The 26,053-nt window shown below is 36.7% G+C and overlaps 1 protein-coding gene across 3 annotated transcripts in view; it reads right to left on the bottom strand.

Annotated features, from left to right (window-relative positions):
- The window catches only part of CNTN4 (contactin 4), a 985,539-nt gene that overhangs the window by 699,959 nt on the left and 259,527 nt on the right, over window positions 1-26,053 (bottom strand). For all 3 annotated transcript variants that reach the window (XM_047779322.1, XM_047779348.1, XM_047779332.1), the window contains one exon: window positions 19,289-19,344. The gene's annotated coding sequence lies outside the window, so the exon portion shown is untranslated. The remainder of the gene's footprint in view (window positions 1-19,288; window positions 19,345-26,053) is intronic.

Here is a 26,053-nt window from a genome sequence, read left to right as displayed (position 1 = left end):
AGACAGAAACACCATACACACCCCCTTTTTTTGGTCAAGTGTCCAAAAATAGAGGTAGTAGAAAATGTTAGAAACCCAAAGATTTTCGACAGCATACTTTTTCTCATCCACACTAAATAAGAATGTTGCATGGGGGGTAAACAGATGTTCCAAAACTACTCATTATGCTACATAGCAGGTTTATAAATCAAATGCAAAGTAGAGAAAAAATCATGCATTTTAATGCATAAAAGACAGTAGCTGGAGTTATTTTAAAAACCTCTAAGTGAAATATAATATATTCTATAGAGTATTGAATATCACAATATTTTAAATTTAAAGATGTTAATGTATGATACCAAATACATACAGGATTAAGATGATGATGGCTATTTATAGTCATTAATCAAAGCTAAACTACATGTTGCAGGATCATATATATGGAATTATAATACTATTTAATTGGAATTATATACTGTTTATTTTTGCACTGAAAAAGGACACAGCCTGCTCATTGGAAAGGTCCTTAATAAGTCTGAGCTCTATTCTCATCAGACTCCTTTAGCCCAAATTACTCATCTTGTTGCTGCAAATATACTCCCAGCTGTCAAAATTTTAATATCAATCAACAATCTCTCTGCAACCTGGGCTTTGCTTTGAAAAAGCTTGGATAATAAACAGATAAATCTGTCTGTCTTTCTCTGTGTATGTTTACATTTCTAGTACCTGCTTGAGCTAAAAAACAGACAGTGACAGTGAATTAGGGCTATGAATGCAGTAATTTTTACTAAAGTAAACAAAAGAGCAAGAATAAGAGTATAATAAATGAGAATTTCTGAAGTTAGTATAATTTTTAATTCCAGCAAAGCTACAAACCAGAATGTCCTGAAGCAAGTTATCTCACTAAATAAAAGTTACTATGTTCAGGTCTAAAATAAGAACTTGGGATATTTCTTAGTTCTGAAAAATTCACCAATTGTGGATGTAAAACACATATATGCTGTTACTTGAAGCATGATTCCTGGACCAGCAGCATTTGGGTCACCTAAGAACTTGGTAGAAATTAAGGTTTCAGGCCCTACCCAGGCTTATTAAAAAAGAATTTGCATTTTTAACTAGTTTGTATGTGATCCGCATTGACGATTGAAAAGCACTGGTCTAGACATCCCATTGTAATAATAAATAGGCACCATGTCATCTAGTCTGCATAAATCTGATTGTGTTGACAGTCTTGGAATTTTTAGTAAAAATACAAAAGTCTTCAAGGGTATTCAAATATCTCTTGTAAAAAGTAACTCTTCTAATTTTCAGAGCTAGACATGAAAAAAAGACCCCTCAGCTAAAGAGCAGCATCAACATCCTCCCCTAACTGCTGTGCATAGTATTTCCAATATTATACAGAATAAATGTGGTAAGTGGGCATCCTCACCTTGCTCCTGATTACAGAAGGGCCACTCCTATGGCATATGGAGGTTCCTAGGCTAGGGGTCTAGTCGGAGCTGTAGCTGCTGGCCTACACCACAGCCACAGCAATGCCAGACCCGAGCTGCGTCTGTGACCTACACCACAGCTCACGGCAACGCCGGATCCTTAACCACTGAGCAAGGCCAGGGATCGAAACTGCAACCTCATGGTTCCTAGTAGGATTCGTTAACCACTGAGCCATGACGGGAACTCTGAGCTTTCAGTTTTTCACCAGTGAGAATGATTTGGCTGTAAGTTTCTCATACACAGATTTTATTACTTTGAGTTGGACTCCCTGTATACCCACTTTGTTGAGAGTTTTTATCATAAATGAATGTTGAACATTGTCAAATGCTTTTTCTACATCTACTGAGATGACTGTATGATTTTTAATCCTTTTGATATATGATGAATCACTTTTATTGATTTGTGGATGGTGAACCATCCTTAAATCTCTGCAACCAAATTCTACTGAATCATGCTGCATTATGCTTTTAATGTATTGGATTTGTTTGCTAACAATGCTCCATTGAGGATTCCTGCATCTATGTTCACCAAGAATACTAGCCTGTAATTTTCTTTTTTATTGTTTTTTTTTTGGTGTGCTTGCCTTGTTTTGGTATCAGGGTAATGCTGGCTTTACAAAATCTGTTTGGAAAGTTACCAACTCTTTAATCCTTGGGAAGAGCTTGACAAGGATAGGTACTAAATCTTCCTTGAATGTTTTACATAATTTGCCAATGAAGCCATCTGGTCCTGGGTTTATGTTCATTGGGAGATTTTTTTTTTTTATTATTCCAATCTCCTTACTAATAATTGGCCTATTCAGATTTTCTATTTCTTCATGATTCAGTCATAGAAGATTGTATATTTCAAGGAATTTATTCATTTCTTCTAGGTTGTCCAAGTGGTTGTATAATTGTTCATAGTAATCTCTTGTGATTCTTTGTATTTCTAAGGTAACAGTTATAATTTCTTCTTTCATCTCTAATTTTACTTATTTGAGTCTTTTATCATTATTGTTGGTTAATCTAGATAAAAGTTTGTTGGTTTTGCTTATTATTTCAAACAACAGCTCTTAGTTTACTGATGTTTTATATTATTATTTTTTATTCTCTGTTGCTCTGCGTTTATTACTCCCTTCCTTCTACTAACATGGAGCGTCATTTTTTCTTTATCTAATTCCTTCAGATGTAAAGTTGGAGTGTTTATTTGGGAATTTTCATATTTCTTGAGGTGGGTCTGTATTGCTATGAACGTCCTTCATAGAAGGCCATTTACCACATTCCAGAAATTTTAGTATGTTGCATTTTGGTTTACATTTATCTCTAGGTATTTTACTTCTCTTTTGATTTATTTGATGATCCACTGTTCAATGGCATGTTGTTATGCTCCAAACCTTTTTGTGGTTTTCCTCATTTTATTCTGGTCATTGATTTCACACCATTTTGGTTGGAAAAGATGCCTGATATGATTCCAGTCTTCTGGAATTTACTGAGATTTATTTGGAGACCTAATTTGTGATTTATCCTGAAGAATAAACTATGCGTGCTTCAGAAGAAAGTGTCTTCTCCTTTTGGGCGAAATGTTTTGTATGTATATATCTGTTAAGTCAATACGACCTGATATGTTGCTTAAGTGCAATGTATTCCTAGAAATTTTATGTCTAGATAATCTATCCACTGATATAAGTGGGGTAAGTGATTAAAGTCTCTAGTATTATTTTGTTGCTTTCAATTTCTCACTTTAAGTTCACTAATATATCTTGGGACCCTCCTGTTGGGTGCATACACATTTATACAGAATTTATAGTTATATCTTCATGTTGAGTTAATCTCTTTAGTATGTAATGTCCTCTGTCTTTTGTTAAAGTCTTTGTTTTTTTCTGATGTGAGTTTAGCAACTCCAGCTTTCTTTTCATTTCCATTTATATAATATACTTTTTTCCATGCATTCACATTCAGTATGTGGATATCCCTTCATCTGAAGTTGGTTTCTTGTAGGGAGCATATAAACAGGTCATGGGTTTTTTTTTTGTTGGTGGTGATGGTGGTGTTGTTTTATTAACTATTCAGCCACTTTATGACTTTTGATTGGGGATTTTAGTCCATTTATATTTAAAGAAAATGTTGATAGGTATATATTTATTGCCATTTTGTTAACAGTTTTCTGGCTATTTTCATAATTCCACACTGTTACTTCTTTCTCTCTTCCCTTGTGTCTTGGTGGTTTTCTCTAGTGTTAGGTTTAGACAACTTTATCATTTTCTTTCGTATATTTACTAGAAGTCTATTCCTTGTAGTTACCATGAGGTTAATATATGGCATCCTATGTTAAGTGGTAGCCTATTTTAAGGTGGTAGCAACTTAAATTTGAACACATTCCAAAGCTTGTTTTACCCTACTCCCACCCCACGATTTATACTTAGGCAATACACTTTACATCTTTTATTTTATTCATCCCTTAACTATTTACTATAATTATATTTATTTTTACTGCTTTTGTCTTTTAACTTTCATGCTTGAAAGTTAAAAGAAAAGCAGTGATTGATCTACCATCATTATTACATATGTGTGAGATTTTTAATTTTGTATGTTTTCTTATTAATTAGTGTCATTTCTTTACATCTTAAAGAAGTCCTTTTTGTATTTCTTGTAGGGCCACTTTAGTGGTGATGAACTCCTTCAGCTTTTGTTTACCTGAGGAACTTTTAATCTGCCCTTCAATTTCTATTTATTTTATTTTATTTTTTACTTTTTCGGCCTTGAAATATGGGAGTTTCCCAGCCAGGGATTGAATCTGAGCTGGAATTGTGACCTACGCCACAGCTACAGCAACACTGGATACTTAACCTACCATTCTGGCCCAGGGATCAAACTGGTGCCTCCACAGAGACAAGGTGGATAACTAACCCACTGTGCCATAGCAGGAACTCCTATCCTTCAATCTTAATAATAATGTTGATGGGTAAGATTTCTTGGTTGGAAGTTTTTTCCATTCATCACTTTTAATATGTCATACCACTCCCTTCTGGCCTATACATTTTTTGCTGAAAAATTTGCTGATAGTCTTATGGGGTTTCCCTCATATGTAAAAAATTGATTTTCACATGCTGCTTTTAGGATTCTCTTTCTTCCTAACGTCAATCATTTTAATTATAATGTGTCTTGATGTTTATGTCTTTGGATTTACCATATTTGGAAATCTCTAGGATTCCTGGACCTAGACATTGGTTTCCTTCCCAAAGTTGAGGAAGTTTTCAGCCAATATTTCCTCATATAATTTTTCTGGCCCTTACTTTCTGTCTTCTCCTCTTAGGGAAGCCTATAATGCAAATGTTTTCCTACTTGATGCTGTTTCAGATGTTCTTTAAGGAATTTTTATTTTTTAAAGTTATTTTTTCATTTAGCTACTCTGGCTGGGTGAGTTCGATTGTTTTGTCTTCCAACTTGCTGATATGTTCTTCAATCTCCTCCACTCTGCAGTTAAAACCCTTTACTTACATTCGGTTTGTTTTCAACTTTGGTGTTTATTTTTATTTTTAAAATATCTGTTGACATTATCATTGTGTTGACTCATTCGTCTCCCCAGTTCAATGAACATTTTATGACTAATACTTTGAACTCTTTTATCAAATAGATGGCTTATCTCAGTTTCATTTAGTTCTTTATCTGAAGTTTTTTCTTAATATTTTGATTGGAATATATTCTTCTGAAACTTCATTTTGCCTAGCTTTCTGTGTTTCTTCATAGTATTAGGCATGTTGGCTATTTCACTCAGCCTTGAAGGATTTGCCTTATTTAAAAGATGTCCTGTTGGGTTCAGAAGTGTAATCCTACCTAGCTACAAGAGCCTGGTGTGCAAAGGGGTAGGGGATGTCCCATAAATGGGCTAGGTATGCCCTCCTGCTGTGGTGGGAGGTCAAAGCTGCTATGGGGTACTTGTGGCAGGACTGGACCCTGGATCAACTCTAGGGCCTGGTAGCAGCTGCCATGTTGCCCAGGTAGATGGGGTTGGTCTCTCAGATTAGGAGCAGATGTAGTGGTAGCTGACATGTGGTACTGGGAGGCATGACTGACCACCAGAACTAGCTGGGGGGCCCAGCAGAGGCTACCGAAGGGCACTAGTAGGGAGTGCTTGACCAGATGTAGACCCAGTTGAGGTGCAGTGGTGAGCTGGGATCTGAACACAGCACACCCATTGGCACTAATAGGTTAGGTGGAGAAATTCCAAAATGATACACATCAATGCTTGGAATAACAAGGTAGCCTGTGATCACATACATGGCTCCCAGAAGTGACTGTGTCCCCAAGAGTATTGCAACCAGTCTCTTCCTTTCCAGCAGATGCTTCAAGATTAGTAAATAGGTCCCTTTTACCCATGCACATGATTTTATTCATTATTTCTTTGTGTTTAGAGGTGGGTATTGTGCTACAGTACCCAAATCCACCATGTTTTCAAAACTCTCAGTCTCTAGAAGTAACTTTTTAACCTGTTAGAAAGAGTGCTCCAACTACATTATCCACAATGATCTTGCAACTCTGTGACATCTTTCTCTCTGTGTGAGTTAATGGGAAGACACACCAGGCCAAATCTCAGGTCCCCTGTCTTTTTTCTACTTTGATATTAGCCAATTGTGTGATGTTAGAGAAATCATTAAATAATTGTTGGGCTTAAGTTTCCCAATCTATAAAATAGAAAGATGGGACTCAATGCCTTAAATAAATGCATTCTCTTCTCTACAATAAGCAACCTTAGAACTGACAAGTTTTTTGGAAAGACTCTACTTCTTTCTCAATATTCTATCATTTAATTATTCAATTATTTCTAGAGGATTTTTAAAAAAATACATCTTAAGCCCACTTGGTTTATGATACTTTATAAATAACTGTGTAAAAAAATAAAAAAATTATAATAAATACTATCATACATTAAAAAAATAAGTAACTGTGTAAAGACCACCATCTTTTAAATCTATAGATTTAATGAAACTAGGTTTGATATTATAAGGGTTTCAAGAGGTAATATTAATATAAATCATCTGCTGATTGCTCTAAGATAATTTTTCAAGAGGCCTTCTAAAGTAGCATGCATTATTATTTCATCATATGGAAAAAGGAATTAGGGTGTATTTTTAGCTTGTCATGTATAAAATAAGACATACACTAGCTTGCCCAAATTACAAAACAAAGTCTTGAACTTAGTACTTTTAGTGCAGAACCACCCTTCTAATTACCTGTGTACTGTAGGAAGGTAAACTTCATAGACCACCTAAAACCTAGTAATTCCTTTAGAATATCCTCTTTAAAGGTCATGTCAAACCAGTGCAGGATTTGAGGGTCAAATTAAAAAATGTATGAATAGATATTACCCAAAAGTTAATTACTTGCTGTCATTTCCATCTTAGTCACATAAATTTTAAGGAAAAAACAGAGATGTATCTATCTGAAGATTATACAGAAAATGTATTTAAAATTCAAGCTGCAGAGGACAAAAGACTTTATGCAAACTATTAGCATAGCCCTGATTTTGAAAACACATGAGCTTTGATAGTATTACCCCAGTAGGGAAAGTCAAATACAAAGTGGAATAAGATCTCAGACAGAGTGCTGATGGACCAATACACTGAACTGAGTACACTGAAACAAACAACCAGAAACAAGCCAGAGAAATTTGAGAAGCTTAAACTCGGGAATCAGTGAGGGGAAACTGAAAGGAAACAAGACCTGACTTTATCAGAAAAAGACGAAATATTATACAACAGGAGGAGGTTAACATATCTCTGGTGAGTCTGTTGGGGTAGGGCATGGAAGAGTCAGAGCAATCTACTGTCCCTATTGAGATCTATTTTGAAGTCCAACAGGCACTTGTCTCAAAGGTCAATAACTGCATGTGCCCTAGAGACGTGGTAGTGGTTATTTTACCTTTTAATCCACCTTTGAAATAAGAGATTAGAGATAAGATGAAAGCTAACTGGATCCTTGCTGGAAGAAGGAAGCTTTGAAAGGAGAGCCGTAATTACAGGTACCTTCAAAGTAGGTGGATGCCAAGTCTTAGGGACGTGCGGGATTAAACATGTTGGTAATGACAGAACCTAAGGTATACCCAGCAGTGTTCTTAAGAGCTTGAAAACCAAGGATTTGGAGAGCAGGTGGTTGGACACAGCTGCTGAATAATCCTCTTAACCTCATCTGTACTCCACAGGGAGAAAAATAGCAGGAAAATAAAAATCTCCACCAAGTGGTTGAAGGCAGTGAGATAAAAGGAGCATCAAAAGTATACAAGGACGAATTTTTCCTAGTGCTAATTATTTTGAACAAAAGAGACAAGCAGTTGCTGTAGAGAGCTGTGTACAAGTGTAAGATAAAGATATAATAAGTATTCCTACATAAAGGATAAAATAGAGTAGGATTCAGGGGGTGGGCCCTTTCTTCAAGGCACATCTAAAGCTATTATTCACTGTGCGCCTAAATCCCTCTTAATATCTCTTTATTAATTTTTTTGCAGGGAATAGCTAGAAATGAATAGCTCTAAGTCAATATTTAATTGATGGTTATACATTGAATTTAATCAGAAACTATCTAGATGTCTCACTCTTCAATGAAAATTTAAGCAAAGCCAATGTCACAAAGAAAAGTGGGGAGCAGAGTTCCTGTCGTGGCTCAGTGGTTAATGAATCCAACTAGGAACCATGGGGTTGTGGGTTCGATTCCTGGCCTTGCTCAGTGGGTTAAGAATCCAGCGTTGCCATTAGCTGTGGTGTAGGTTGCAGATGCGGCTTGGATCCCGCGTTGCTGTGGCTCTGCTGTAGGCCTGTGGCTATAGCTCCGATTAGACCCCTAGCCTGGGAACCAACATATGCCACGGGAGCAGCTCAAGAAATGGCAAAAAGACAAAAAAAAATTTTTTAAAAAGTGGGGAGCAAAGCAGGCAACAGGCCCCAGACCTTATGTGAGAGAGATATAAAACTTTAACATAGTAAGCAATTGACATTCCTTCATTATTATAGCAGAGTCTAAGTAGTCTTTTTCTCATACTATCTATTTTCCATCATGTTCTATTGCAAGACATTAGATATAGTTCCCTGTGCTGTACAGTAGGACCTCATTTCTTATCCATTGTAAATGTAATAGTTTACATCTATCAACCCCAAACTCCCCGTCCTTCCCACTATCTTCTCTCTCTCCCTTGGCAAGCACAAATCTGTTCTCTGTGGCCCTGAATCTCTTTTCATTCTGTAGATAGGTTCATTTGTGTCATACTTTAGATGCTGTATGTTGAAAAATGGGCAGAAGACCTAAATGGATATTTATCCAAAGAAGACATATGAATAGCCAAGGCAAACAGAAGTCTTGATGTTCAGAGTTGTGCTTCATCCATAAGGAAGGGGAGTCTTCTTTGTGTCAATGATAAGAATTTACTTTCCCCCAGTTTGTTTTCCTTCTGCAAGTAAAGGGAGAGGATGATCTTACTTCCCCTAAAGAACAGAATGGCATTGTGCTCAACAGAAATGGGAAACACAGGAGACAAGCTTTAAACCATAAAGCAGTCCTCTATTGACAAGGATGATGATAATGACAAGCTAATAGATTTTGAGCCCCTACCATGTGCCAGGAACTTTCATAATCCCTTTTTTTTTTTCCTTTGCTTCTTAGGGCCACACCCAGTACATATGGATATTCCCAGGCTAGGGGTGGAATAGGAGATGTAGCAGCTGGCCTACACCACAGCCACAGCAACACCAGATCCAAAACACGTCTATGACCTATACCACATCTCACAGTAACCCCAGATCCTTAACCCACTGAGCGAGGCCAGGGATCGAAACCACACCCTCAGGGATACTACTTGGATTTGTTTCTGCTGAGCCAAGACGGGAACTCTTCTTCAAAATTAAAAAAAAAAAAAAAAAATCTAACCCAAAGGTAGGTTCTAACCTTTTCTTCATTTTAAAAAATAAAGTCTAAAATTTGGAGCAGTTAAGTATGTTTTCCAATATCGCACAGTAAAGCTGAGGCAGAGCTGGGATTCAAACTCAGATCCTTCTTGATTCTAGGACCAAGATTCATAATCACTGCTCATGTGTCTGCAGATGAACAGAGATAGAACATTCTTGAACCTTATATGTCAATTAAGGGGTTATGCACCTAGGGTTCAGGAAATGCACTCACTAGGGTGATGTCAGAGCAGCTAGTTGCACCCAAACTCTCACCTTCCACACAGGAGTAAAGTAAGAATGGGAACTTTGTGTATGAGAATCTGCTATTAGCAGGAGACAGTTGTGCTGAGCTGCTTTCAGCTGGCGCTGCAGAAAAATCACACTTGGCTGTAAAGAAGCTGTTGATTGCTTACCCGGTTTCTATGGCATGCCAGCTCCTCCTGCCAGCCTGCTCTCCCTTATCAAAGAGCTAGGAGTTCCAAGTGAGGTGAGAATCCCACTTGACAAGCAGACATAAGTCATTTGGGGAAAATATAAATTAAAAGGCTCCAAGATAGAAATAGAAGCATTAGCAGCAGGAAGTGTCTTGGGGATACATTGTGTCAGATTACAGAGGGGAATTGGGAGAATAAGTGAGTCGCAGCCTCCCAGTGGATCAACCCTGCTGTGTTAGTAGTTGGGCAGCTTCAGAAGCGATATTAGCTATTTGAAGGTGCCAGCACTGCTCTTCATGCCCTTGAGCTAGCATCCGCTTAGTGACATCCTTGAATGATGCACAGCTTGCCCATTTCTCAAGTAGCTTTTGCATTTGTACTAACTTCTGACCTGTGAGCCGAGGCATCATAAAGGAATGTTATCTTCATGTAAGGGTAGCAATACAGATATTTAAAGTATGAGAAAGATGTTTTGCCTAATCTCACCCAGTTATTCAGTCAGTGAGCTAAAATGACCATGCTCATTTCAAGGAGTTTTTTTGTTTTGTTTTGTTTTGAAATAGACAGTATCAATATGCAGTCATGGGGAACACGTGGTCAATGTTCAGGATAAGAAATTCCAGTTGTGAGAAAGACAGAAGCCCTTAATGTGGCCCACAAAGAATGTTAGTTTCCTGTAAGAGTACAAGGAATCTCAGAGTACCTACAGGGAAGAAGTACAAATAGACTAAAATGACAAGAAACAAGTCAGGTGCAAAGATGGTCTCTTTTTTCAACTTCTGGGATGTGTGGTCACTCATGTATCTATCTCTCTCTCTGTGCCATGTTGTCTAATCTAGTCTCTGTGTCCTAATCAGGAATTCTTCAAAGAGAAAAATCTTCTGCTCCTATCACTTTGTGGTACAAGGAGACAGAGACTTCTTTTCAGCCAGGGCTGGGGCAGTTGTATATTTCTAAGCAAAACAGTTATAGACTCAGTGGATAACCAAAGGTTTTCTTTGTATTGAGCAAAGTGCTTTGAAAGCTCAGTTCTGATCTGATTCAAATGACAGCAAGGATAGGGCTGATCCCTGGTTAATGCATAATAGTAGCACTTAATGTCTGGGGAGCCATTTCTCCATGCCTTCCAGACCTCCCATCAGTACTTGCCTGTGTGTTTTTTACCTTCGTTCACTCACTGCTTCTTGACTGCTAATTCCATACCAAAGAAAATTCAATCTAAGACTCAGGGTTTCCATTTCCTATTGTTTAACCCATTTCCAGCTGGTGAGAAGGGCCACAGACACACGTGAGGGATTACAAAAGTGGTGTTCTTTTCCCTGGAGAGTGAGGGATTCAAGCGCCACATCAAACACTCCAACCATGAGATCTTGCACAAGAGAGATGGGCTTCCAAATGACTTAGATTTGAATACAAGGGGGAATAGGCTCAGGACAACTATGAAACTGCAGGAAATGGAAAACCTGCTCTAAAAGGTCTCATGTCAGGATCACACACCATGAGAACCAGAACAAAAACACCAGATTGAAACGTCCGTGGACAGGAGGTAAAAGGGACTCACTTACTCATCTTAAAGCATCTGCCAGAGAGGCAGGTCCTGTAACCGAGCTAAGGCCCTGCAGGGCTCCTGGGCACACAAGCCTTTCTGTGTCCTCCATTTCTTGTTCTTAGGGAATAAGCTTCAGCCTCTGTGAACTTCCCTGAGTTCCAAAGGGCAGGTTCAAACAGTTGCTAATCAGGGAAGGAAGGGGATGCAGACACCAGGGAGGAGCAGTCAAAAGACAATAGTGCAGCTTTGGGGCAGGGTCCTGGTTTCTCCTCAAGGAATATACATAACTGTACCTTTGAGCCCTTCTGCAGAACTAAAACCCCAAACAAATGGAAAATGTTAACTACTTAATGAAGTATTGTTCATTTCAGAAAGGAGGAGGACCAAGAGGGAGGACCACCAGAACCAGTCCCAGGGCCACTAAACACCAGCTTTGAGTAACAGTGCAAGCTTGCCTCTACCCTGATCCTTATCTATGGCCCTATTTTCCACTCCCCAAAATATAAAACCATCTCCTCATCTCTCTCAAGGAGGGCACAGTTTTTTAGGCACTAACCTACTGTGCCCCACTTTGCCTGGCCCAACAATGAAAGCTCTCTTTTTCTCTTTCACCTTTCTTTTAGGCACTAGTGGACAGAGGCCGAGTTTCAGCAACAGTACCAGATGGGATGCTCTTTGAGGACAAAGTCGCTGCTGAGAGCCATTTATATGACCTCAAGCTGCCTCCAGACTGAGTAGAAAATTGTGCTGTCTGCCCTGGGCTCTATGTTTTCCTGTAAGAAATTGAAACCTCAAGACTTTGCCAAGTTTGAGTACAGGATCTAAATGTATATTACTCACGCGGTATAGGAAATTAACACTGGTCTGGGGCATTTTAAATCCCAGGACCTTGATAAAAAAAGCAGAAGCAAAACCCCTTTAGGGGCATGTTTTCACAACACAGGATTCATAGCATTCCTGAGGAAAAAAAGGGATCTAATGTGAACTCACAATATAAAATGATGAACTATATGAGGGGAAAAAAATACCACAAAAATGAATCAGCTGTCCCAGTGAGAAGAATATGCAGCATAAGCACTGGAAATAATAACGGATTATGAATGTGAATAGAAAGGAAGCATTTGGAAGATGATAAAAAGGAACTGGAACCATAATAAAATAGCAGAACAATATAAAATAAACACAGAATGATAAACCAAATAACCCAAATAGAACTTCCAGGAAAAAAAGATAACTGAAACTTTACAAAACAAAGGACATTTGGTATCGCAATTAAGTGCTTTTCACAAATATTCTCCTTTATTTCCAGGCAAATGTTAGTATCGTGTTTCCTTGCCCTCTTTGGAACCATCTGTGGCCATGTGAGCTCTTTAGCTAATGAAATATGTGAGCAAAAACATGTTTCCATTCTGGAAAAAAGCTTTTCATGTTCTCACAGGTTCTCTGAAATTGCCTGAGCAAATATGGAATTATTTCCTGACAGTGACTCATCAACATTTGTCCCTTGATAATTAAATGAGCACAACACCCTTGTTAACTTGCACTGGACATGTAACAAGAGGGAGAAATAAACTCTATTTACTTTAGTCCATAAGACTTTGGATATGTTTGCTAATGCAGCATAAACTTGCTATCTTGACTGATACAAATTAAGAGAGTAGACAATTGGAGAAATTGAACATCAGAGGAGTAATCTGAGGAATTTTCCCCAGATGCAAAAGGGAAATGTAAAGAAACAGAACATTTGAGTAATTCCCTAGTGATGCAGAGGGTTAAGGATCAAGCATTGTCACTGCTGTGGCTCTAGTTACAGCTATGGCATGTATTCCATCCCTCACCTGGAAACTTCTGCATGTCATGGGCATGGCCAAGAAAAATGAAGAAACTGAACTTTGAAAAAGTTACTATTCATTACAGTAGAAGAAATAATTGGACCAAAATGTGTCTGATTAGCTAAGCAGAAAAGGACAACGGAAAAAGCATTGTGTCAATATTCAAATAAATGATGAGCGAGAATTTTCTGAAACTGAAAAAAAAAGGAATTTTCCTTCAAATTGAAAGTAAAGCATTACACGAGGAAAACTAAAATAAAATGCTTATTTACACAAACCATAATTAAACTGCAGAACTCCGAATACAAAGAAAATCTTAAAAAGAAACAGAAGGAGAAAGATCACATACACAAGATTATCAATTTGACAAAGAGAAGATTTCAAAATCTGCAGTAATAGAAGTAAAAAACAATAGTAGGACAGTATCTTGAAGTAAGGAAGGGAAAAATTTGGCAGCTAGGAATCCCAAACCTCATTTAATATTGCTCAAAAATAAAAGAATGTCATTTCATGATAAACAAAGATAAGAAATAGCTTACCATTAAGAGAACTTGCTAAAAAAATTTTTGTATGTCTATGTTAAGTAAAAGGAACTTGAACTCAAAAGAAGCAGGACATGGGAAGCAATGATGAACAATAAATTTTTAAATATGTATGGAAATCTATGTAAGTCAAACCTTGACTATATTAAATTTAACAATAAGGATCACTAATTGGAAGGAGAATAAAGAACTAAACGTTACAGGTATAATAAAAACTAGGAATTTTGAGTGGTATAGAGTTAAAGAATTTTAGGTTTTACATGAAAACATTTTTAAATTTGGTACTGCTAAGTTTAAAATGAAGGGAGCCTTCTGAAAACAGAAATAGAGTAAGAAATGTGAAATAACAGGAAGGAATAGTGGAATAAAGAAAAATCAGTTTGTCCATTAGAATGCAGTCTGACATCCTTTGGTGAGAATGAGAAGCAGGCACCACAAGTTAGTCCTAATGCACAACTATCACCTGTGTTTCCTTATGGTTGCAGTCTCCTCCTTTCTACACAGCACCTAACACAAGTATCATTTTTTTCCTTATAATCTTGTTACCCCTATTAGATATCAAACCCCATATTCAATGGTGCATACATCTTCTATTTGCCACCATCTCACCAGGTCCCAAGGAAGATTCTGGCATACACTTAGCTCCCAATAAATATTTGCTGAGAGAACAAATAACACCAAGTCTCCACTACTCTGGCCACTGGCCATAGCATAACCCTTCCCATTAACCATAAGGAAACACTTAAAGCACCAACTGTACCAATGGAGCAATTCATACAATCATTTTTCCATGACAAACCTTAAACAATTCTGCCTAATACTACAATTCATAATACACTTTACCGAATAACTCCATTATGTTCTATATTCCCACACTATGATTTTAATTTCAATTTCCAAAGACAAAACCAAAGGTAAACAAAACAAAACAACAACAACAAAAAACCTCTACAGTGTTCTAAAGGAAAAAGTCATAAATAATAGAAACAATGGACAATTGCATAGTACATTTTCAGGCAGCAGTTTATTTTCTTTTGGCACCAGCTGGAACTGCATTCACAAGCACATGCACAGAAACATTTTAGTCTAAGGCTACAGGGACGTGTTCTCTCAGTTCTAACATCACCCTCATGGTATGTTAATGCTCGTCTCTCAGCACAGGTAATGTTACCTCTGTTACCTCTGTGAGGAAGGGCTCTGTCGACTATCAAGAGGAACACAGGAAGAATAAAAACCATGTTTCTCTGTTAAATATTTCTCTGCTACATCAAAAGTCCTTGTGGAGCTGATTAAATTCATTAAGTGCTAGCAGAAATTCTAGTCATTCTTTTCTCTCTGGCCAAGATGCCAGCAAAAAAAAGAAAAAAAGGAACAAGAAAAAAAAAGCCACCTTTGAAACAACTGAGTTGCGAAAAATCTAGTGTTATAGCCTAAAATTTATAAGCAAATAACACTAAAACATATAAATTACATAATATTGTAAATCAACTATATATATATATATATATATATATATATATATATATATCAGTATTAATTACAGAGGACCTGTTTTATAATCAGCACCATGGGAGGTACTTGACATTTGCTTTTCCTAACTCTCACAATAACCCACCACAATGGCTATTAGTACCCTTACTTTGATGTTTGAAGAATGTATGGCTTACACAAATTGTAATTGAGAAATTTTAAATATGAACCCTTCTCTGTTTGACTGCCTCACTCATCACCATTATATAAAACCATGAATTCTTAGAAATCTGACTTGGTCAGTGGCTTTAGAGGACACACAGGACTTTTTAGGAAGACAGAGTGTAATGATTTGAATGACAGTCCAAGGAACCCGCCTATTTTGTTACATCACCTGGACTTTGATCTGAAGGAGAAACTTGGTCTTCCTGAGACAGGCGTTTCCTGTTCTATTACTTTATTGAGATGTAATTCACAAACCATAAAATTCACTACCCACTGTATAATTCAGTGGTTTTTAGTATATGCACAAGGCCATGCAACCACCACCACTATTTGACTCCACAACATAGTCATCACACCAAAAAGGAAATTGTGGGCCCATTAACAGCCATTCCACATTATTCTCTCCTCTTAGATCCTGGAAACCTCTAATATACTTTCTGTCTCTGTCATTTTTCCTATTCTGGACATGTCATATAAATGACATCATACAATATATATCCTGTTGTGTTTGGCTTCTTTTACTTAGCATAACATTTTCAAGGTTCATCCATGTTGTAGTATGAATCTATACATAATTTTCCTAATCTATTTTAATAAATATCACCTAACAAAAGATGAAAATTATTTGTACCAATCCAGAAAAAAGAATGTAACTATCTCCTTCCATTTTCTCCTGGATATAGGTTGAATAGCATTTTGTGGTTTTAACAAAGTGATCTGACATGATGCAAGTCCATGAACAATATTATAGTCTCCATTTTACACAAGGACAAAAAGAGTCTTTAAAAAAAAAAAAGAGGTTATTTTACCTGTTCAAGTACTAGGGCAGTAAATTAAGCACAGAGCTCTGAACACAAAGCTAAACTTACTTTCACTTAGTGGATAGATATATGACAGGAACAACTAAATGACCGATTCAGCCACTGAACCTATGATCTTTGGTTCACAAGAGACAGACTCTTAGAAGCTTAGCTAAGCTACTGCATTCCATCAGTTCAGCTGTCTATGTAGCTAAGGACATGGAACTCAAGTACCTGCCAGGGCCATACAGGTAGCAAATGACGTGGCATGAGATAGAGGTTCAGGGTAGGAAGGTATTCTGATTACCACTAAGAGAATCTGGATATCACCACAGCATGCAAAATCTAATGTTAAGTCTGACCAACAAATTAAACTTTTTTTTCTCTTTTTGAAATTGAAAAAAAAAAAAAAAGAGTAAATGCACAAACCAAAATAACTCTGTTTTGAAGCAGTTCTGATCCACAGGCTACTACTTTTATGGGTAACAAACAGCCAGGGCACCAGAAGGTGCCAGGGTCCTCCTTAAGGTAAGGCCAAAGGAAGATTAGGATTATTGGAAGGAATATGACCTTTTTCCTTTCAATATTAATTCTGAAAGTGTCCAATAACTTCAGCTTTTAAAGACAGAGGAAGTGGAATAGAAGAGATGTCATTAAATCCTTCATTCTTTCCACATTCCTTGTGTATGTACTGCTAGGCTCTAGGAATACCATAATGTACAAAAAGATATAATCACCAGCTTCAGAGTCCACAGTGGGAGAGTAAGATAATCAGGCAAGTGATTATAGTACAGTGTGATTATTATGTTGTTTATATCGACATAAGCAACACAGGGAAGCCTATCTCAGGCAAGAGAGAACACAGAAGGCTTCCTGGAAGAAGTGAGGTTTTATTTAGTGATAAAATGAGTCAGTCAAACAACGAAAAGGGGATAGGAGGAGAAATGGATATTCTTGGAAGAAGGGACAGGATGAGCAAACACAAGAGAAAAGGTGATACATTTAGTCAATTTAAAGAAATTTTGGCTAGTAGAACTATTTGCAAAAGTGTGGGGTTGGGCAAAGAAATGAAGGTAGAGAGGTCAGCAAAAGCCAAATAATATAGAACCACCTGAAGCCACATTAAATAACTAGAATTGATCCACGGGAAACAGGGAATGGTGGCAGATTTACAGGTGATTCTGGTAGCTGGATTAGGTTTAGGAAGTGATTTAAGAAGATCACTCCCACTGCCTTGTGTGAGATGGATTATAGCTAGGTAGGTCTCAAGAGGTAAAAATAGAACAGAAGTTCACAGCAAGTTTGAGAACACTCAGAATGTCTTGGAATAAGGCCAGCACATAAGAAGAAGCCTGGCTCCTACAGGAGGAACAGCAACTGCAGAGAGCAGAGGCTCCCCCTAATTAATCTACAAACTGACCCCAGAAACACAAACACGCCCAGCAAGACTGGGGAGTCTGTTCCATAAGCAGCTGACTGGAAAGACTCCTGAGAAATAATAAATATATTTTTTTTAGCCATTGAATTTCAGATATTTTTTTTTTAAACGTAGTAATAGCTAATTGGTAAAGCACACCTTACCCAATCTTGATTTAGGAGACTTATCTGAGAAATCAAGTGAAATAGATTATTTTTATACATAATTTTTCAATAGAAGGTATTAAAAAAATTCCCTTGAGAGTCCAGAGCATGAACTAATACTTACCCAACTCCATCAATACCTGTACTGAATGACTAAAAATTTCACTTTAATTACTTGGGAGATAATTTGGCCATCAAGAGAGAGTAATTATAACTTTTAAAGTAGGTCAGCATTTTATTTTGTGTATACCAATACAATGAGACCTTCCTCCACCCCCACCACACCTCCATGTGTGTATGTTTCCCCATGAATGTCTAGTTAACTGTAGTTACGTCAACATCATTCTTATCACTTTTAAGGGATAACTACTATGATGGGGTGTCTCCCCAAAAGATATGTTGAAATCCTAATCCCCCAAGAGTGAATGCGATTCTATTTGGAAAAGGTCTTTGCAGAGGTAACCAAGTTAAGAAGAGGTCATCTTGGACTAGGGTAGGCCTGGTATAAGGACTGATATCCTTTCAAGAAGAGAAAAAATTGAGTACAAATACACATCCATTGGGGAGAAGACCATGTGAAGACAGAGACTTGAATGATGCAACCACAAGTCAGGGAACACCAAAAATTGTCAGCAACTTCCAGAAGATCAAAAAAACAAGGAAGATTCTTTAGAACCCTTAGAAAAAGCCCAGCCAAGCTCACACTTTGATTTCAGACTTCCTACCTACTCGACTGTGAGAAAATAAATTTCCATTGTTACAAGTTACCTCTTCATGGTTGGTTACAGCAGCCTTAACAAACGAAAACAAGAACAACTCTACTTTTCTAGACCTATATATTTTATAAAGGAAAAATCTGCATACACTATAGACAGCGGGTTACAACACTCACGTTTCACACCTAAAAGACTTCGATCTGAATGCCTCCATATTTGTAGGATCTAGTTAACTTAGCATTTGATGACAAAATGGCCTTTCTGAGGCTGTGGTGTAGGCCGGCAGTTACAGCTCTGATTGGACCCCTAGCCTGGGAACCTCCATATGCTGTGGGTGTGGCCCTAATAAGACAAAAAAGAAAAAAAAAATGGCTTTTTTGTAAAACCATGGGCAAAAATGCAACAACCTTCATTTTATTCCCAATACTCTTCTTGTGGTGCCAAATTATGAAGTTTTTAATTATCATATTAATATGAACGACCAAAAAATCTACTTCAAGTCTCTTCTCCAGAAAGAAATGAGAAAAGTCTCAACTTCCTATTCTGAACTTCTAATTTGTATGACTTTACTACCTTTGTTAACTTCAACCTTCAGAAAAACATCAAAAACATTCTCATGGTACCACTCCATAATGCAAAAAAATAAAAACAAACAAACAAACAACAAAAAAAACCCCTCAATGTTTCCACAGTAACTAAGGATGCTAGTCAAAGGTGAAACACATATAAGAAAAATCTTCCCATATGGGAAGCTTACCTTTCAGGGCAGTTCTTGGGGCCACATACTTTGGAGTTATTATATGTCAGTGATTCCTAGAATAAAAAACAAAAACAAAGTGTACAAATAAATATATTTTTCAAGGATAACTAGGCTTATATGTAGTGGATGGTTAACTATTCCCATTCTAAACTTAAATTAGGAGGAAATAAAAATTAAATACAGTTAAAATAATAATAGCTCGTGTGGATTTCCAATTTGATAGAATTGCCTAGATTAGGAGCCAGGAGGTCAAGCTATTTTCTCTGCTTTATATCTCACTAGCTATGTGAATTTTTATTTTGCCTTACGTATTTTAAAAACTTTTCAATTTTTCTGCATCAAGGTAATGTTTTACTGACATTATATGCTTCATGTGTACATTATATTTCTATTTTTGTATACGCTACAAGAAAAAGTTGGCTCACCACTAAAAATTTATTTTCCATCTGTCACCATACAGTTAATCCCCTTTACCTACTTCCCACTCCCTTTGCTCCTCTTCCCCTTTGGTAACCAATTTAAAATCATACATACATCCCTAAGTCCTTTATGACATTGTTTTAAATAGCCAAGATATGGAAACCATCTAAGTGTTCACTGACAGAAGAATGGATAAAGAAGATGCAGCGTACATATATAATGAAATACTACTCAGCCACGAAGAGATAGATCTTGCTATTTGCAACCGCAAGGATGGACCTTGAGTATTATGTTAAGTGAAATAAGTCAGAGTAAGACAAATACTATATGACCTTACTCATACTGTGTATATGGAATATAAAAAATAAATTAGGCCCTACCGCCAAATAAATTAACGAACCAAATCAAATAAGCTGTGTGACTTTTGACACGTCACCTCACCACTCTATCCTTTCTTTGTTAGTATAAGCACTCTAGGAACCTATGATATTCTGTGGTATTCAGATTCAATGAAACTGATCACTTTCTAAGAGATTATGTTACAAAGTGATGTTAAATAATGAAAAGGTAAGCAATGAATAGGAGGCAGTCTACTCTTTTTGCTAGTTTTAGGAATATGTAAAATGAAGGTAATGACAACAAAACAAAAACCCTTCCAATAAATGGCACTGTGTCTTCTCTCAAAGCTACCATGTTAAAATTTAATTACAAAATAATTTTCTACCTGGGAGTGCTTTCCTTGAAGGAATCGTTTTCTAAGGAAAATATAGATAAGATATTACCAATAAATGTATATATTCATATCTTCATGTTTATGTATATATGTGTATATTCCCTAACCAAGTTTCTTCTGTGGTTAGCTGCAGTTCTAAGTAAAATGACTGTCTTGTAGTTTTGCTTTTTTTTAAATAATTGAAAATATCATTTTATGTATGTATATGTAGATTGGCCACTCAGAAATACCTTTAACTATACAAGTCTAGTTTAATTTACATTTAAACATAGTATATTTGTGGGATAGAAATATATTTTCTTGACTAGCCATAAATACATTTTCACTTCTCAAGTTTATGCTATCCCCTGCTGGCTAACATAATAATTCATCACTTTATTAAGTACCAACTACCTTTACTTTCAGGTTAGTATCAGTAATGTCTGGAAGGTAGGAACCAAACATGTTTTCTCTATATTACTAATATATTCAGAAATGTAATTTTTCTTCTTTCATTTCTTAATTATTATCCAAAAATAAAGAACAATAAATTATTACAACTGTAAGGAGGAGCTTTTTGTGAGATCAAAAAAATCCTATAAAAAAACAGTGAATCAAATATATCACTATTTGCTTTATTTTAATATGGTTGGTCACCAGGTGAATATATGTCTATGTACTTCTAAGCCTGACTATTTTTCTTATACTAACGGTATCCACTGATAAGATAAAGCTCTATTTACAGCTACTGCAACCAGCTGCAACCCCAGCTTACATATCAAAAACAATAGCTAAAATGAGAATAATCCTAGAAAGAAAGAAAGAAAGAAAGAAAGAGAAAGACACTTTAGTAAGGTTTCATTCTTTCTTTTCAATTATTACTATAATCCTGGCTGCTTCCTCACAGAACAAAAGGTCATACCATTGGAATGATACAGACTTAAAATGAAAACACGCTCTAACTTTATTCATTAAATAATAATTTTGTTCCTCTTGTTTAAAAGCAGAAGCTCTGGGGCAGCTGCCTGGGATGGGATATTGGTTCAATTATTTACTAGCCATGTGATAGTGAGCAATTCATTAATTGATACAAGCCTCAATTTCACCTATAAAGTGGGGAAAATGACATTATTCAGCCTCCAGGAATAATTCAAAAGTAAATAACAGTACAATTTACCTATTCCTTGTCTACTACTTGGCATATGGTAACCTGTCACTTGATGGTAACATTGTTAGTATTTTCTCATCCATTATGAATAGTCTCATGAGGGAGCAGTAGACACACAAAAAGCAAAGTCAGCACCTAAAACAACACACATTTCAGTTTCCCCATTATCTAAAACATTTAGTACTAAACTCATCCCTTTGATTCCAGGAATTGCTTCCTTAGGGAAGCCTGGACAAAAGAACTTACCTGTTGGATAGGCTAACATCAGGAATACATTGATCAGATTTGTTAAGTGCCATGGAGCAAAGAACAATACCAATGAGAATGGAAAGCAGGACTGAAGGTTGGGATATATAAGACTGACTCAAGAAGGCCTCTGAAAAAAAATCTGCTTCTTAAAGGACTTGCCCCATCCAGAGTTCCTGAAAAGGAAAGCCCTATTCACTACGTGATTCACCCTGATTGGCTAGAGCTTTGAAATATCCATCAACATCTGACCCACATTAAACCAGTGACATTCTCCTAGAGATTTTGAATTGCAACAATGAGAAGTCCAAGCATGCAAAGGTGGAATTATTGGCAAAGAAGTCAGTCTAGTGAGAGAATTGTGGAACGAATCAGACATTCTGAGAAAATCTGAGCTGAGATAATGTAAACTCTTACTCCTCATCTCCATGAGCAGCAAGGGAATGAAAATAAGCTAAAAGGTAGTGAGAAGTAGCCACATCTCCTAACCTTTCGAGTCAAGTCCTCATAAGGTCAGATTTTACCTAGTTTTCTCTTCTGAGAGGACCATCATTTTGCCTGGCATGTGGTTTCAATAGCCCTTCTATTTCTGTCACCTAGAATAGGTTTCAACTAAATAGTTGATGGGTAAGAAATGAGCCCACTAAAGGCAAGTTTTCTGTGAATAATATCAAGTTCCAGTTTTGTGCCTAAAGAAACTGAGGGGAACATACAAATGAATAACAGAAATAAACTAACAAAAATCACCCTACCACTATCCATTTATTTGCAAGGAAATCTCCATATACAAATTTTCCTGGATCCTGAATATGAATCATATTCAGCCTTTTTAACTATTATAGACTTATAATTTTTATGTTTGCATTTATTCACATACTTAAAACTATTTACCAGGGAAAAAACAACAGAACAAGGTCCCTCACTTCATAGGGTTTGCTGTCAAAATAAAATTACTGTTCTATGAACTTCTTCCCCAAAAAAACCCAAAATCATGAAAATAAATATAACAAAATAATGGGTTATCATTTTTTAAATAATACTTTAAACAAAACCATAGTATTTCTGTACCAGCTCCTGTGTTCTAGTTACATTCCGCATGTTGTGAGTATGAGAGCAATCACAATATATTTATCACCCACACCACACACAATCACATATGATTTATTGTGGAAAAACATGTGCCTGTCTTAACTGGTCTTTTTTCTCAAATTGAAGCTGTGGAGCCTAATACAACCAAGTCTAAAACACGTGCTCTTTAAATGTGTGCCAACCGAAGGAGAGAATCCAACTTAAAAAAACTAAGTTGTGGATGTGCTTTAAAAATAAATCCTCTGGTCATAAGAGAAAATTTAAAATGATGCCTACATAGATATTGAGAAGATTGTCATTTAATACGACAGTCTTTATTGTTTATTAATTCCTCATGGGAAGCAAAGTTGACTAGCTATATTCTTATCAGGGGGTAAAGTGATTTAGTTAAAACTTCCCATCACATGTTCCAGCATGCACAGGAATGAATCAAGTAGACAGACACCCAAGTCCATTCCTTGAAATGAGTTATAACACAGGAATTATTGTATACCACTGCTGTACTGTTTTACACAAAGAAAGAAACTCTGCCATCTATGCTAGTCGATTGTGTAATAGCCTCTCCTTGGACAAGAACACAGGGAAAGGCTTTCATTTCACTCACCTTCTTTAAGTTCAGCTTCCTTATGAATAAAATGAGCATAATAATGATATTCCCACCTTATGCTGTTTTTATAAGGGCAGAATGAGATAATCTATGGAAAGAATAGTATCTAGGTCATAATATGTATAAAATATCTAATTATTTTCAAAATCACTAAAAATTTATTAAATTTTCCAATAACACATCCATGTCACTTACCTGCTATTGTAATACTTTTAAATTTGTTTAAATTTTAATGATGACTTTTATTATCAACTCCATAAAAAGCACATGTGAGAATAGACAGGAAATTAATATATGAACAAATGAATAAATGGATGAATCTTCCTCTGCTAAGAAAGACTGGAAAAATCAGAGTTTTGAACAAAATCAGCTGGTGTCAACATAAATGCACTGGCTGTAACTGCAATACAAAAGAACCAGAAATCCATGAATGACCTTAGAAGTTCTTGGCAAAAAGCATCTATAAAGAGGCAGCAGCTGGTAAGGTATGGGTAAAAAAAAGGATTATTTTACTCTAGAAAACAAAATGTCCTGATCTAGAGCCTTTCCAATAGCTCAGAACTAAAAGATGTGCAGGTTATTTATTCAGGACAAAACAATCCTTCCCCAATGATAGGTAAGGTCATGAAAAGAATTATCATGAAAACATGCAAAAAACTAGAGGAGACATCGCTAATTATTTCAGTTCTGAAAGACATAGGATGAAAGATGAGAAGGGAGGAAACAGGAATCCCTTCACCTAGTGGGCTCTTTCATCTTCTCTGGGCTGAGACACATATGTACCTAATAATAAATGTGTATATGATTACCACTGGTTATAAGTCTTCTACAGTTGAACTGACTTCTTCTGCACAGTATGCTTTTATTTACTTTATTTTTAGGGCTGCACTCACAGCATATGGAAGTTCCCAGGCTAGGGGGTTGAGTTGGAGCTGCATCTGCCAACCTACATCACAGCAATGAGAGATCCAAGTCATGCCTGCAACCTACACCACAGCTCACAACATCGGGTCCTTAACCCACTGAGCAAGGCCAGGGGTTGAACCTGCATCCTCATGGACACTACTCAGGTTCTTAATGCATTGAGCCACAATGGAAACTTCCACTATACCTTTAAATAATCAATGGATAACAAAGGCATGGCTCCGAAGTCAGATTTGACTGTAAGCTTTGCCAATTTCCTGCTATGTGAACTCAAGCAAGTCATTTAACCAGTCTTAGCTTTGTCAGTTATAACACGAAAAACATTAACCACCTTGCAAAGCTCTTGAGATGATAAACCAATAGAATAGATGAAAACTATCAGGTGTATAGCAGGTATTCAATAAATGATGTCTATTATTACTGCACTATTTGATCATGAAAAGATAATACAAGTTGAAAGAGATGTCATTCAATGACTGTCCATTCTGAAAGGCTGTGATATTTAAAATGTTGCCTTCTTACACCCACCCTTATTTTACTTATCTATGACATTCACCAACACTGAGTCAGCAGCTATTTCTCATGGGTGTTTACCTCCTTCACAGGTAGTTAGAACCCAACCTGAATTTTCTGTGGAAAGTAAAGGTCAGGCAGACATTAAATTATCCATGTTTATTTCCAGAATTTCCATTGGCTTGGTTTGACATAATTTACTATTAATATTCAGGTTATTAAACTAACACTAAGCAAGAGATTACATCTAAATGCATTTTCCAGTGGGAAGTGGGATACATTTCTAATCATGCTGTCTAGCTACAAGCAAACAAATCGTCATTTGAATCTTTTGTCATTATCATGACGAATAAAATCAACCACAGAGATCACTAATGGGTTCCCCCCACCCAATGAAGGTAAACAGCAATACAACAAGATACATAATAGGCTTTAGAGTTATTAGGAGATAATCGCATCCTTGGGACTTTCCCTGGGCACAATAAGTGGCACTGCTAAAATACGATTACCTCTCAATAACAAGGGTTCTTGCAGTATTCACCAAGTGCGAAAAAAAAGTCATTACCATAGGAAAAAATGTTTATTTATTTTACTGAAACATAAAGTTGACAATTTAAGCTATGAAGAGTGGCTCTCCCTGAGATGACAGTATTACACAGTGTAAGGGGTTTCCTATCAAGGTGACACCAGCCACCATCACCTTATCTTGAAGAGCTATTTAATGGAAGACTAATTTCTGGGGTCTTGACTACAAGATAAACAGGGCTGGGGGATGCTTAAGGGTCTTGAGATCTATGAATCTATTTAAGACAGAGAGGGGACTGAGAATATCAATGGGGATGGCTTACAGGGCTTATTAGCTCTAAGGTTAGAAATTGAAGAGTCAGAGCTACACAAGTTGTCCTGGTGTAACATAATTAGAGCAGCTCACTTGAGGAGCTAGAGACAGATGTTCCAGTCTCCACGTGGTCCCAGGACAAAAAAAGCAGTGACATCCAAATAGGGAATGGCGGCACATAGATTCAGAATTAGGAGAGCAGGAGGGAGAAACATGTATGAGGCTTTACCACTGCTCTCAAAGAT

This window comes from Phacochoerus africanus, chromosome 1 (genome assembly GCF_016906955.1).
Source record: "Phacochoerus africanus isolate WHEZ1 chromosome 1, ROS_Pafr_v1, whole genome shotgun sequence".
Classification (NCBI taxonomy): Eukaryota; Metazoa; Chordata; class Mammalia; order Artiodactyla; family Suidae; genus Phacochoerus; species Phacochoerus africanus.
Note: the sequence above shows the minus strand (reverse complement) of the source record. Positions and strands in the feature narration are given on the sequence as shown.